Raw genomic sequence first — 15,465 nt, forward strand, 5'->3', positions numbered from 1 at the left:
AACATTTGATTTCGCATTTTTTATTTATTTTCCCATGTAGAATAATCTCGCTGATTGTCCATTCGTACCCAGTTGGAAATTACTCAGATATAGACAAAATTCGATTTTCTGGGAAATGAAACGTTGTTTGAAAATATTATGTTCTACGCTTGAGATGTTTCACGTAGAATCGTCGAAACTTTTGACAATTCTACTATAATTAGCCGGACAATTTTTACATCTATATAAAGCTCTCTACCAAGAAAATCTCGATAATCCGTGTCACAGACACAACTACAAAGACACAAAGACGTGAAAAATTAAATTTTACGTCTGGTTGGAGGCAATTTAAACGAAATCAATCGAAACAAGAATAGTTACAACATATGTATGTATATCATTGTACATGGGAAATAAAGAGAAAGGAAATATCGGACGTTAGAAAGTTACACAGTTTACCGCAATTTATCGTAGGAGTTTTGTCCGCCTACGCACCTAAACGGTACATCGAGTCGTGGATGGAATTGTCTAACTTGTGAAGTAATAGATATTTCATTACGTCTCCGTGGAAAAATAAATACCATAAATTTGAACTCGATAATAGTAACATAAATTTTCCAAACGCAATGAATATAAAAGTGTATATAGAATACATATACATACATACGTATACGGTGTACACACCGTATTCTTTCGTACGAACGTCGTTGGACTTGTGATGAAGAAAACTTAATTTTTTTCCAAAGTGTTCTCGGTAAAGGTTTCAATGTATTTCTATTTAAATAACACATCTTCAGCAGACATCTTCCTTATCGTTGATTTATTACGAATTTCAAGTAAAGTCCAATAAGGCATAACGAGACTGAAGTATTTCTTAGGAACACAATTTTTCTTTTCATTTTGGATGATCGTCACGGCTGATTCATCCGCAATGAAAGACGAAAGACGGGGTATCGGCACCCAGCTCACTGGTTGAATTCATTTCATTAGTCTGAAATATCCTCCACATTCACTGAAATGTCAAGTAAAACGAGTGAAATAACAATATTAAATACGAAGCAAAAATCTGATATAAGTGTATTCGACACTTATAGAAACTAGTTTGCGCTTTAAATATTGAATTGATTATCTTATAGCAGCTTAGCCGTACAGAGTTTAGTTCTAACAAGATAACGTCAGAATATTTCTTGTTAACTCGCAGCGTGAAAGATTAAAGCGTAGAGAGAAAATTATTTAAAGCGAGTGTTTAAGATTTTATGTTAGTGTTAATGAAAAGTGCATTCTTCAGAGGATCTGCCTCTGAGAGTCATAAATATATCCTACAAATTACTATGCAAACATACAATTAATATACGTTGTTGGATGCGTCATAAAATTCATAATATATTGCCAATAATAGAAATTTATAGTACAATACTACAGATGAACGATAGTTGATATAAAAGTCTCTACAAATTCAAACGTACTATTTAGTTATCTTCATTGCATTAAATCGAACAACTTTTAAATGAGAAACTTATTTACATCTTTAATAGTTTGAGAAATAATTTCGAGTATATTGAATTGATCATAGATATTACATATATATATGTATATATAAATTTTTTAAAAATCTTTGCAAAATTCCTTACGACGTTAAAATGACAATAACATGTTTTATCTAAAATGTGTGAATATGTGGAACATTTAGTTTCTTTAATTATCCACTTTTCATTGTTATTATAAGTTCCTTAACTAGAAGAAAGAAGATAAAACATTAAATTCTTTACGTTAATATAATATAAATAATTTGGAAATAAAGCTTTTATAAATATAACTCTAGATTTTGCTTCCGTAGTTCAATTCTCAATAATTTTATTGTTCAGACAGTAAAATTTCAGCTGATATATTTTCTCATAATGCGGGCTTAATGACTAGTGAATAACTAAGATCGTTTCTTTTAAGAAAAGAAATGTTATTTGTAAGATTAAAATGTATACAATAATAATATAATAATAAGTAACTAAATTGCCCCGTATCCCTTTATATTATTAACTTTCGCTATGTTCGTAATAAATAATTATGGTGGCAATATTAGAGAAACAAAAGTGATGGATAATAATTCATTACGAGCATACATTGTATTGTAGTTTTTTGCAATGAACGTCGATCTCAATTATCGAAGAGGTGGAAAGGACGACTGTGTCGTCGAGCTTAATGATACGCTGTAAGTTCTGATATTCTAAATAGAATAAACGAAGCGGAACATGTTACGTCACGATGGAGAATACTGTAATATGTCACCGTACATCCGCTAACGCTACAAGTTAGTGGGCGTATTCGTAATGAGAGTACATTTAAACGAATATTCGTGTTTATCAATGTCCAGGAAGCTCGGGCGTTTAATAACTTTTCGATTTTTCAACGATTATGTATTTTTTGTAAAGCTGTAAAACAGCATAAAACATATATATTATGGAGGTATAAATAGTAGAGTAACGTTAAACGCTTGCCTAATACTTTATATTTGGGAATTTAAAAATTTACGTAGTTAAATGTATCAAACGACTTAATACCATAAATAGTTACGTACATAAGTACTTACACGTTGACATCACACAGTGTATGTATATATACTTCATATATATATATATATATATATCGAAGTACATAATTTGTACATATCGTACATTCATTTGTCGGTTTTGCTTTTAGTAATCAGATTACCTAATGACGTCAGTACAAGCATGCCTGAGTCATCAAAGTGTACGTTTCCTATTACGAAACAACATTCCAAAATATTTAACTCCATCGGTATATCCTAATATGTACTTACTAACAATAGTTGAAACAAAAGTTTTCACTATAAACGTTTTTTCCACTGGAAACCGCATTTCTCATAACATCATGAGTCATGCGTTAAAGTTAATATCACAAGATAAAGTCGTAAATATCCGGGAAATAGAAAAAAAATTACTTGTTAGGAATTGTAACACATTTTTCAATTAAAAAATTTAACGCTCCGACTTGTTTGCCCCAATATTTGTTACATAACCTAATGTGTCGAAATAAATCATTATTATCTGATGCAATGTTAACGAAACTTATGCATGTAATTATCTTTCAATAATATCTGGACATTTCGTTCTTCTCGACAAAAAGTATTTTAATTACAAAATTACGGATAAATTGAATCGTAACAGTTTATTCCTTGTGATTATCATTATGTGTAATAGGATATCGCGAGATTAATTCGTTACAATTTATATATCTTGGTCAAATTTAAATACTTTTAGCACAAATTGTCCAAAGTTTTTGAATTTCTACTTATGAACGCTAGTATGTATACGTATAATATGATGTATAATATAATATCATTTATTATGGAAACAGATTCACAAACATTATTTTTATACATTTGAAAGAAATAATTTATTATCCAATACAATACATGCCAATACGTACATATATGTTTTGTGTATTAGAATGTAGTAATTGTTTATTGCAAATACAGTCAGAATGCAGTCAGAATGCAGTTCGAATTGTTATATCCACGAAAGCTTCTTGATCGGAGGCTGTTCCAACTAATCTGTGATTCCTATTCAACTGTGTAAACTTATCGTCGTTTTCAATGTTTACGTCGAAAAGGATTCAACGCAAACACGATCCAAAGCAACGAAATCCACAATGTAAACTGATTTTTTTATTATAATCAGGTATTAGTCAGGGTATATAATATGTAGTAGTATAATTCATCAAATTCTTTATCGGCACCAATTTTATCTACCCAAATTTATCTCTAAGTTTAGAGTTAGAAGCTACATGTGCCGAATAATTGCACCTGTTTCGAAATTTTGCGGTATGTTTGAATAACTACTTCTGCTCATGAACGAGATATATTCTTCTATATATTCTTCAACCTTCATTATTGATCCGTTACTATCGCACGTTACTTTTACGTAAAATGTTAGTTTCTAGTAGCGAATTGTGAAATCAATTATGTACACCGTGGATTTCTATGTATTTATAGAAAACTTGTAAGTGCAAAATTGCACAGAATACACGTGGCACGAGAAAATATATAGAATATCCAAATTACAGTGCATTTTATTTTAATATTTGACGGATAAGACAATTTTCTACCGAGATCGCAATTTTTTAAATTTTACCTTGCGTTGTATTTATACATAGATAAGAATCAGAAATATGAATCTAATAATATTATTATCGAATAAAAATTGAATTTGTACAGTCTATTAATTACGATAAAAGATACGCGTAATAACAGTACAAACATACGTAAAAAACTGCTAAGGAAAATTCTGGCGTATTTATTAAGACCTGTATCTTTTCAGAATCGTAAAATTGTGTGATATTTGTGCTCTACTTCCTACGCGAAAATGTTAAATATAAAACACCCTCGCCCCTTTCGATGGATTCAACCGGGCGAAACTATCGAATGATCGATTCGATAGCATCTGACACAACCTCACTATACTTCCTTTGAGAAGCGATATTAAAAATTTAGGTACGTGTCGATCCATCCACTCACCGACGATTCCAAAAATATCACTCTAGATGCAGCAGATAACATCCAATATTTATTAAGATCGGAAGAAGAATATTGTTTCGGAACGATTTTCACTTAGAGTCGGTACAATAAATGTCTTCGGATAGTCAACAGAAAGTTGTGTGATGTTTGTGATAGATATTTTATCTTTGATAAAAAAAGATCCAAGGATAGTGACTAAAGAAAAAATAGAACTATCGTTATCGCGTAGTAATGAACATGTTTCTATCGTACGATCAAATTAAAGAGAAATTTTATAAACAACATCCAACGATCCATCGGAACCTACATCGCGTCGTCAGCGATAAGAAACATTTATTGCAAATACTGAAACATTATAAACATGCTGAAAAGGTGGTGAAAGAAAGAAAACGGTCTTGCAGCGTGAAGAACAGACGATGACTGATTTTTTACGATTTTACGAGCATCCATGAAATGAAATGAGTTAGTCTAGCAGATCGTTAAATTTGTTTTAATATAAATACCGTCATATTATTTAGATTACAATTATTTGCACAGCATATAATTTCCCTCTTTGTACTAATTTAATTTCTTTAAAAGATATTTCACTATAATCAATTAAAACGATTGAAACCTCGATTCTATGCTTCAATATCCATATTTTATTGTTTTATCGATTTTAAACCTGTCCTACAGCTAGTAAAAAATGTCAATGTTTTAGCAATTTTCAATATCTACAGTGGCTGCAAAAAGTGAATATTGATATACTATTACGATCATTATAAGATTTATATACTAATTAATTGAGTAGAAGTATATTAAGGTTCGTGCCATTCGATTTGCTACTATGAAAACGAAATACATATAGAAGCAAATAAAAAAAAGCACCTCGCTGCAAGATAAAACTACACCCGATATTTTCTGTACCCACTGTACATCCATTTCTCCTTGCTGAACCTTATCTCCTCAAAGGATAGTTAATCTTGTTTTACTAGCGATCAGAAGAGTCTTAATTCGAACTACAAACAACTCTTATCCCCAATCATAATCGAATCAGTCGATCGACATTAACCAATCTAACTAACTAACTAATCGTAAGTCTAACTCGTTGAACAAGCTGAATCTTATAATGAACCTTCGGAATTTATACTCCGGGGCTGTCCAAGTCACGTAAATCGGATAATTATTTTCTACTTTGATCTAATTTTCTAAAGTATCGCAAAATTCTCGCTTCTCTAGTAGGTCTGCCCTGTTTTAGTTATTCGACTTTAGAAAATATCCTTTGAAACTTGAAGACACACGGAGAACCGGAAGAATAGGTTTCTGAATTTTCGAAACTATTCCAGAACAATATAATTATACGAACTTACACCTGTCGGAATTTACTAACATTTATATTAGACAACTTGTTTGCCTTCTTGCACAACTGAATTGATATTATTCGCCTAACTTTATTAGATACGATTTGTTAGCATTAGCTATAATACATTACTATAAGTGGAGCTCCTAACATGATAACTTGAGATGACTCATAAATCATTTGCTTTATGAAGAGATACTTCAAGCAGAAGTTGCACGGTTTTTAGGGCGTACGATACCATAATCGATTTGTTATTACTTTGCTTTTTCATCGGGATGTGACAATCACCTTCAGACTTTCAAATAGAATGCCTAACATTTGTTCTCGAATTCCGACGAAGCGTCGAATTTTACATAAAAGCTATTACACGAGATAAAGCGTGGAATTAATAATTGGCGAGACACATTTTCCAATTAATCATTTTAAATTATATACACTGCTAGGCAACAGAGAATTGGCTTCGTGAAATAGACCACCGACACTGACGAAATTCCTGTGGTCACCAGATCATTCGATCGTACTTAATTAATAAATCGTTAAAATATGATATCAGCACGATGACTGTCCCGCGCGTAATGCTCGGTAGTCGCGTCATGTTCAGTGCTCATCTGGTGACCGATTATGCCGCATCAAACATTCAGGTTTCACCGGTGCGGCATTGGTGGTCGATTTCACGAAGCCAATGAAAATTATCCGGTGGCGTATATTTTCCGAAATATCTAATTTGAGTATATTTTTCAAAAGATTAATTTGAAAGTATCTCGGTAATTATTAATTTTAGACCCTGTCTCGTATAATGTTACTTTGCGTAGAATTTCATGCTTTATCGGAGTTTGAGAAGGGATATTGGACAGTTCATTTAAAAAACTAAAAGAGATCATCCCGATAAAGAAGCAAAATGATAAAAAAAATGTCCATATGTTCTCTTGGAAAGCGTGCAACTTTCGTTTGATACATCTTTCGAATTATTAAGAGCGTCATGTTACGACCCACTCTATATAATCATATCAAGTTTAATAGTAGGAGGAATGCAATTTTAAAAGAAAATTTTACAAATCACGAGTTACATAATTATTCTGTTTGAGGTAGAATTGTAAAATTGTAAAGGAGAACCTATAACGTGTAACTTGTCAAGTCATTAATATTGTTCATTGCAAATCACTGTGGTCGAGTGATCAAATTTAGTAACTTCGATTCGTGTTCCAACATTCGACGAGCATAAAACCGACAAATTCGCTATTATTTCCCGGCCTTTAAATCAACGATATAAATCACCAGCATAAAACATCGGTCCATCTATCAGAACGTCATGTCTGCAATAAGAGTTGCACATCGATATTTTTTTGCTACATTTATCACTCTTACCAGTTTTGAAATCCCATCAATATCGTTCGATAAAATAGTGCTTGTAAAAAATAACATTCTAATAACATAATTCTGAACTTACATTTGCAGAATCTAAAATTCACGAGTCTTCCCGTACATAAATCGCGTTTACGGACAATTTTCGATTGTCGTTCGACTAAAAAACTTACCTACACTGCAACTTTCTCGATAGTTTTGTCTCATCAAAATAGCTAATGTGCATAGAACTATGCATTTGCATATTTATTCAGTCACCCATCAACTACGATTTTACGCTAGCTACGTGATCAACTTCAAACCGAATGATCATAAATTTTCAACAACTCGGTCGTCTAACAGAAAATTGTTCCACGTGAATACAATTTTCGTACGAATATAGTTAATCAACGATACACAACAATTTTTCGACCAAACGATTTAATACCATCCCGTTAGCCAATATTTGTATGACCAACATGTTGTGTAAACTACTGTTTCAATCAACCGCTAATTACGATTTTACAATGTACTTACAATCGACACCGAACATTGTCGAATCAAAAGTATAGCACACAAACGGGCAACATGTGATTAAATTTGCTTTAGAAGATTCCATTTGATCGAAATTCTATTTGAACGAGAGACATTGTAAGAGTCGATCGATAGAGTCGATCGTGTAGATAGAGGACCAAAAGTTATTTAATGTAAATGCAACTTTAAGTGCTACGCAATATATCGTACGTGTATATGCCGACCAATCATAATCAACAGATAATTATGAAAAAGAAAAGCTATAAAAAGAGGTTCGGGGAAGCTATAAAAGTTTATATTTCAAGCAATTGCAGGACTAGTAAGAGTTGGATCGAAATGCAGAAACGTTAAAAGCGACAGATGTTTCATCATGCTGTAAATTCGATGCAGATTCAGATCTCTGAATTTCTTTTCTTTACATAAGGCACACTGCTTCGAAAGTTATTGAAGGTCAGCGATACGTTATGCATGAACGTGAATTTCCTTTTCTATCGATTGTAATAGAAGAAAAAAAGAAAGAGAAAGAGAGTGGCAGAGGCTATAATAATAAAAATGTATTATCCCGTCAAGAAACATCGATGACTTTCAGTTCTTGGAAAATATAGCGGCGATAAAAAATAGTTCTTTACCATAATATTTGTTCCTCCGTAATAAATATTTTCTTGCTAAAACATTTTCTTTGATCGTTAATCCTTTGGCGTTTGAAGATGCATATACGCGATATTCTAACTTAATAAATTACTATTTATTTATGCGATCAATGTATCCGTACTTGGTTAAGCTACTTTTAGTTTGTAACGCATTATGTCTTTTTTAGAAAACCAATCGAGAAAATATATTAACGATTAGGCTAAAAATGATTCCACCTTGAAAGGGTTAATAAAGGATTAATAAATCTTGTATATACATTTCGTAGCATATTTCAATTTTGTGTTTGATAAAATATATCGAATTCTAGAGAAATCTATCGGATCTTTTTATTATCAGGACGTTAATTCGTTAGTAATCGATACATAGAAATTCGAATTCAAAGTTACATGTATATTTCTATTATATGTTTAAGCTTTATCGAGATATTTGACTCTCTCCCCCTTCCTCTCTTTCTCTTTCTCTTATCTACTTTTTACTTTATCTAAATGCTTAGCCTGGGTAATCGATAACCGGTGTTGTTACTGATTTATCGAACTGAATTGTCTCTTGACTTGTTTGGATAATCAATGTTCTGTCGCACCACATTAAAGAGTTCAAAGACTACTTTTACGTTGTTGTACAGTAACGGTTAATTACATACAATTATGCGACCGCTATTTTAACAATTTTTATACAATTATCTTGATAAACTGATTACACGTTTTATTTTTCCTATTAAATGGATTACGACAGCTTCTCACCGAGCCGGTTTTTAAATCCGTGTATGATAGCTCGTACGTTAGTTTAACGCTATTTATATCGTAAGATCGTAAAAAAGAAACTTCTTGGCAATAAACATACAAAAACGACTTCTTTCGTAACGTAAGATATAGTAACAAAAAAGTATTTTAAAAAGCCATATTTAAAAAATTTGCTACCACTTACGCCATTAGGAGATTGTACTCGAAAAAAAATCAGTCGAATATCTAAGAGCTTGTTTCATTCTTTCGAAACGAATTTCCATCCAAGAATGAATTCTTTCTTTCACAGAGCATGATATTTCACGTTTACAGAATATTCCATAAAAAACCAGAACTTTATAATTGTAGGACTTGTAAGTACTAAAGTCTAAGAAATATCTCTTCCGACGAAAGAAAGTTTCACAATTCTAAAGTAACAGATTTTTTGTCTTGCGTATGAATCATCGAAGATAAAGTAGAGCACAGTGAAATTTGGATGTGTGTAGAGACAAAAAAATTAATGACAACGAACTTTGGCTATCTTCAAAATTCAGTCGTGCCAATTAATCATCAAAAATGTAAATATTCCGGTTTGCAGTTGAAAACAAAAAGCTGAAATCCGAATTCCTAAATATACCAAACCAAAGGAATTAATTTGAATTTCTAACTTTTCCAATGGTTAGTTTCAAACGTACGTTTAGATACCTCAGAGCGCTTTCAGACAATCGATGGTATTGTTACTACTTCGACGTTCTCAATATTGTTAACAAATATTGACAAATAGTGATCCTTTCAGATGACATCCTATTGATGATGAAATGTCATCCTATTGATAGTCTGAGGCCACCCTCATTGAAAGAAACGTTATCATAATGATAGATACGTTTCTCAAGAAATTAGTTCAGGCAATTAATTTTTTACTTTTTTTATATCTGTAATTCATTTGAAAACGAAATACGTAACTATTGTATACGAATTTCAGATGAGAAACATCATCAAACTTAAGGGACCGAAACGATCATTGAATGAGAGAACACAGATTTTGAGAGAATGCAAAAAGAATGGAAGGAATTAAAAAAAAAAAAAAGAAAATAGGTAGGTACATATGTAACAACATTTTTCAAATAGATTTCTTCAATTTTAATAATTTTGAAAATGGGTTAATGTTTCTTTACAAATATTTATAACAAATGACACACACCTAGTACGTAGCAATTTCTACTTTAATCGGATCGTAACGTTAACTTCTGAGCATCGTTAATTTATGGGAAATTGAGTACAATAAGATTAATTAGCTTTGGTAACTGGCAAAACTATAACTCTGTTCCTAGTGCGGATAGAAAAAAGTTGCGGAGGAAAATTTTGGATCTTTTATCAAACTCTATCTTCGCGTGGTGCAATTTTTTTGCGAGAAGTGCATCGGTGTGATTCTAAAGTGCAATTCAACTTTTTTTTCAAACCATACCTACGATATCTTCTGCATCTATTGATCGTGTCATTCTGAGCAGAAATGTATTGGAGTAGGTAAAATAGAAAATCTGTCAATGCTTTTCGAGAGATATAACTTTCCTTTGAACGTATACAAGAAACGCTCAAACTTCCATCGATGCATTCCAAACATTTTTCCACTCGTTTCCTTACATTTTAGTCATTACAAAGTACATTTATCCACGCTTAAACCATTCTTCTTAATTCGTTTTTTCATCTCATCTATTGAAATAAAAGGTTTAGTATACGCACTATTTAAAAAAAAAATTCTACAAGCAAAGATGTTAAAAATCTCGTAATCCTCTATCTTTAATACGAGAAAATGAGATTTTTACAGTATACAGATTCTGAAGTTGCGATATGGTTATGTGAGAATTTTAACGAGTATGATTACTACCTTACCTTACTTTAGCGCATGCCTACTCCCATAATTACTTATCTATTCAGATACTTACGTCAGAAAAAAACTACACCAGCTAAATACGTGAAAGTATGGGTTTGCCGAAGTATAACCATTAAATTATTATTATTTAGGATGTTATCTACGTAAAGAAGAATTAACTGAAGTAATTAACGATAACTAGACTGCGGATGTCTGTGCGCGATGTTTATGGGGAAAAGTTGGACAATGCGTAGAGCATAGATAACGTACGAAAACGTCTAAAGTACAGTATTCATCATTATTAGAAGGTAAAATACATTTTTATTTAGATTCCACTTTTTTAGCTACGTTCGTAAAAATATGAAGTTGGAGGAAGATACGTAGCCTAATGATAAGAAAGAAAATAAATACTTATCTACACATTCTTTTCCATAAATCAGCGGATGCTCACTTATGGACATTAAGACACTCGTTATTTTATCTTATTGCATTACATTTATATATATATAAATATATATTAGATCAATATCTAAACGTGCAATTACTCATATACAGGATGAATCACTTAAGACAAGCCACTTGAATAATTCCTTCAATTTTCAAGATAAGGAGAAATATTCGAAAGAAAAATTGGTGCATTTGTCCAATGCTTGTTTGTTTTATGTTTATCAGAATGTACACTACGTATACTCTGTTTGGGAACCATTCGCCATGAATTTTCATTTTTCGCTCATTATTATATCTGTTACCTTGAGTTACCTCGAGTAGTCGTGAATCGTAGATATTCAAAAACGCATAATTTCATTTGAAAAGACGATGGTGATCTTGACCATCACGCAATAACCCTATTGAAATCAAACAACTTTTATTTCTTACATTTCTCCTCATCATCAAAATTGGAAAAGTTTTTCGAGTGGCTCGTCTTAGCTGACTCACCCATATATATATGCCCTCATATATACAGGGTGGTTGGTAACTGGTGGTACAAGCGGAAAGGGGGTGATTCTACGCGAAAAAAAGAAGACGAAAATATAGAATAAAAAATTTTAAAAAATTTTTTTTCATTTTTCCATCGAGACAACGATCTACAGTGAGATCCGTTATAATGTACCACACGCGTACCGAGCGAAAATTCAAAGTCGATTTTCTCGAAAAGAAAGCCTCAAACGAAAAATTTTTATTCTATATTTTCGACTTCTTTTTTCGCGTAGAATCACTCCCTTTCCGCTTGTACCACCAGTTACCAACCACCCTGTATATATATGTCGGGTTTACATTAGAATTAGGGTTAGGGGCGTGAAACGAATCTCCACTTGGTTTAAGACTAAATCTATGAACGCGTTTCTAATATACCTCTAACTGGATTCCACATTTAATTCCATATTTAATTCCACATATTTTGTAGCTGAACCTTTTCGGGACGTTCCGCGGATTTAATTCTGTGGGGAAAAAATGTCATATGAATATGGATCGCTTGAAGCTTTATTACAGAGTTACAGCAAAAATAGGACATATGAAGGGAACAATACTGCAGCCGGCTACATCGCTCGATTTCACATCACTAGATTTTTATGCGCGGATAACCTTGAAAAAAGGCACGATTAAACAAATCGATATGTGTGGTGAACTGATGCGAAGAATCGATCGATTTGTTGAGATGAAACAAAATCAAGATGAACTAGTTGGATAATAAATTCAATTTTTTACCGCTGCCAGTCTCCTGTCGGCAGGAACATTTCGAAATCGAGTATCAACACCTAGCGATTACATTCATCGCCATCGTATTTTTACATAACGGCAAATCGCTTTTGCTGTTCCTTTCGTACTTGTTCCTTATAACTATTTAAAAAACTTGAAACGACCCATGTTTGTATAACATTCCTTTTATTCGTACCTGTAAAATAATATCGAGAATTTACCGAACTTTCTTTCTGTATTATTATCGAGAAGGAGCTGCCATTAAAAAGAGATAGGAATAAAATTAGAAAAACGTTATTCTTCCTTATTTTAAGATCTACGGTACACAAAGAGGTGATCAATTGTAGAAATGAGCTATCTGTTCGAAAACATTCGCGTATTATTACTTTGATAGAAGAAGTACGTAGGTGTATTGCATTTCAAAAGCGATCAACCTAACAAAAAACTAAGATCGTTTTATACGGAAATGGAACGAACCCAGTAGGAGATTAACAACATCAGAAACTACGTCGAAACTTCATCAAAATTGAAAGAACTTCGCGGAAACAAACTTTTTGTATTACTGTTACAGAACCATAGTTGAAAACATAAAATAAGAGATGGTTACGATGCGATGGATAAAAGCAGGTAAAGATGCCAAGAATTACATAAACATATCGTGAATTGGTGAGTACAAATTTTAGGTATATTTAGCTTCCACGCATATAGAAAAGTCAATGAAAAACTGAAAGGAATGTTTCGTTACGATAGCATTTGTAGTATATGTGATAGCGTGTAATAATTTAGTGCTATACAAATTTCACATAAACAGAATCTAACACGACAGAATTTCATTTTTATGCAAAACGACGATTCGAAACACACGTCGCAGTATTGCCCCAATGATTAAAAAAAGCAAATTAGGAAATAATAGCGAGACGCAAATGCCAAGAAAAAGGAACTTGCATAAGAAATTTGTTCGAAGATATTAACAAACTTAATCGAGAAAGGTACTGTTACTAGCCGAAACAATTACATTAACAACAACATAAAAAATAAACTTTTTAATATACAATTTGAAATTCATAAAAAATCGTATACTTAAAGTTCCAAGCTTGTAATCTTTTAATTCGTCAAATAAATTGTGTAGTCAAAGCTGTATTTATTAAATACTTTCATAATAAACGTAAAATACAAAAAGCAGAGTTCAGAAGTTCACATATGCTATGTAGCCTTTGTGTGTCCATCCATCACGTTCTACACACTGTACGCAATCTCCTAAGAGTTCAAGCGCCTCGTGCCATATTCCTCGGGTCAATATACGCAAAAATAAGCTTCGTTATTTTGTCCAAGTTTATTCGCTTCGTTTGAATGTGACTGAGGTGACATTAAGCAGCATCTTACGAATAGTTCAAGCTTTAGAAAATAATCTTTTATACGCCGGTTTTACGCCCTACGAATGTCCTCTAAAACGTAACAGCAACCTATTGCTTGGAACTAAATACGAAAGACGAAATGATCTTGTAACTACAGACGAAAATGATCGGTAATGATTTTCGATATTAGTATAATGTAAATACATATTGTTACGTATATCATATTGTATATATTATACAAATCACTTCGTGCAATATACATGTCCTTTTTATCTACTGATTATCAAAACGTTATAGCGCACTTCCGAAAACGGTCAAATATAAATAACATAACACAACACTTGAAAACTTGGGGAATTCGATAATTCCTAAAATGTTTTGTAACCAATTTTTATTGACACGAACACGGTTGTTGCCAAATACGGTTGCCAGATCTTTCATATTGTCTTACGGAATATTGAAAAAAGAATATATATATATATTTTGCCAGCTTTAATAAGTGTCCAGTGACTTATGAACAGGAATATGCGTATGTCATGTATATAGATATACGTAGCTACAAGGAGAAACGACTCAGTTATCAATATTGATAATGTATCGAGAGACAAGAAATACATATCAACCGCAAGATCGATTAAAATTATCAAGTATTTTCCCACTCGAGCGTTCGTATGACAACAATTGCGTATGATGTGTATTACTCATTTAGGTATTACATACCTAAATGAAAAATGTCAAAGAACTCGATTGTACGACATTATTCAAATACGCAGGTTACCCAAGCGTATGGAGGATACCTGAACATCTCCTTTGTTTTTAACGAGCCTCTTCCCACTTAGAATTGGTATATTTTTTGCTTTCCATAAATTTAATTTTCCAAAAATTCGTAAAAAGCTGATTACTTACAGGTGAAAATTTAATATCCGCATCGCTTGCTTTGCTTTTACTTAATTTTCCCAATGATCAGCCTCGCGCCATTATACAATGGTGTCTGATTGTCAGTATAAATGTGCTTAAATATCCTCTTTATCTTTAATGATGTAATAAATGTTTAAAGGAGAATTTAACATTGTTTTTTAAGGAACGTTTTTCTTTTTACGGGTATTATTTAAAAAACAATAAAAGCCATCGCTACTTTTTTAAAACATTTTGCTCTATTGCATCTTATAACGAACGTTAAAATACATTTACGTACGTTTAAGTTATATTTTCAGATCGACCTTCAACATCGAAGAAGTGATTAAATTAAAGCGTAAATTTATTATATGTGTTATAAATATTCGAAGCGAATTTCGTTGGCAATGCAGTTTCTAAAATAAGCAACTAAGGATCACGACGCTCCAATATTTTTACTGGATTATCTGCACGAGGTGCTGTCATATGCAAAAAAACATTTCTAAATCTTTAGATTAGATGCAATGGACATATACATATCGTGTTCAGTATGT

At 32.2% G+C, this 15,465-nt stretch overlaps 1 protein-coding gene across 8 annotated transcripts in view; it reads right to left on the bottom strand.

The window, feature by feature from the left end:
• The window catches only part of LOC117230295 (dual 3',5'-cyclic-AMP and -GMP phosphodiesterase 11-like), a 141,352-nt gene that overhangs the window by 96,715 nt on the left and 29,172 nt on the right, over positions 1 to 15,465 (bottom strand). The gene's annotated exons all lie outside the window — the stretch shown is intronic.

This window comes from Bombus vosnesenskii, unplaced genomic scaffold, assembly GCF_011952255.1.
Source record: "Bombus vosnesenskii isolate JDL3184/JDL3185 unplaced genomic scaffold, Bvos_JDL3184-5_v1.1 scf7180000013266, whole genome shotgun sequence".
Classification (NCBI taxonomy): domain Eukaryota; kingdom Metazoa; phylum Arthropoda; class Insecta; order Hymenoptera; family Apidae; genus Bombus; species Bombus vosnesenskii.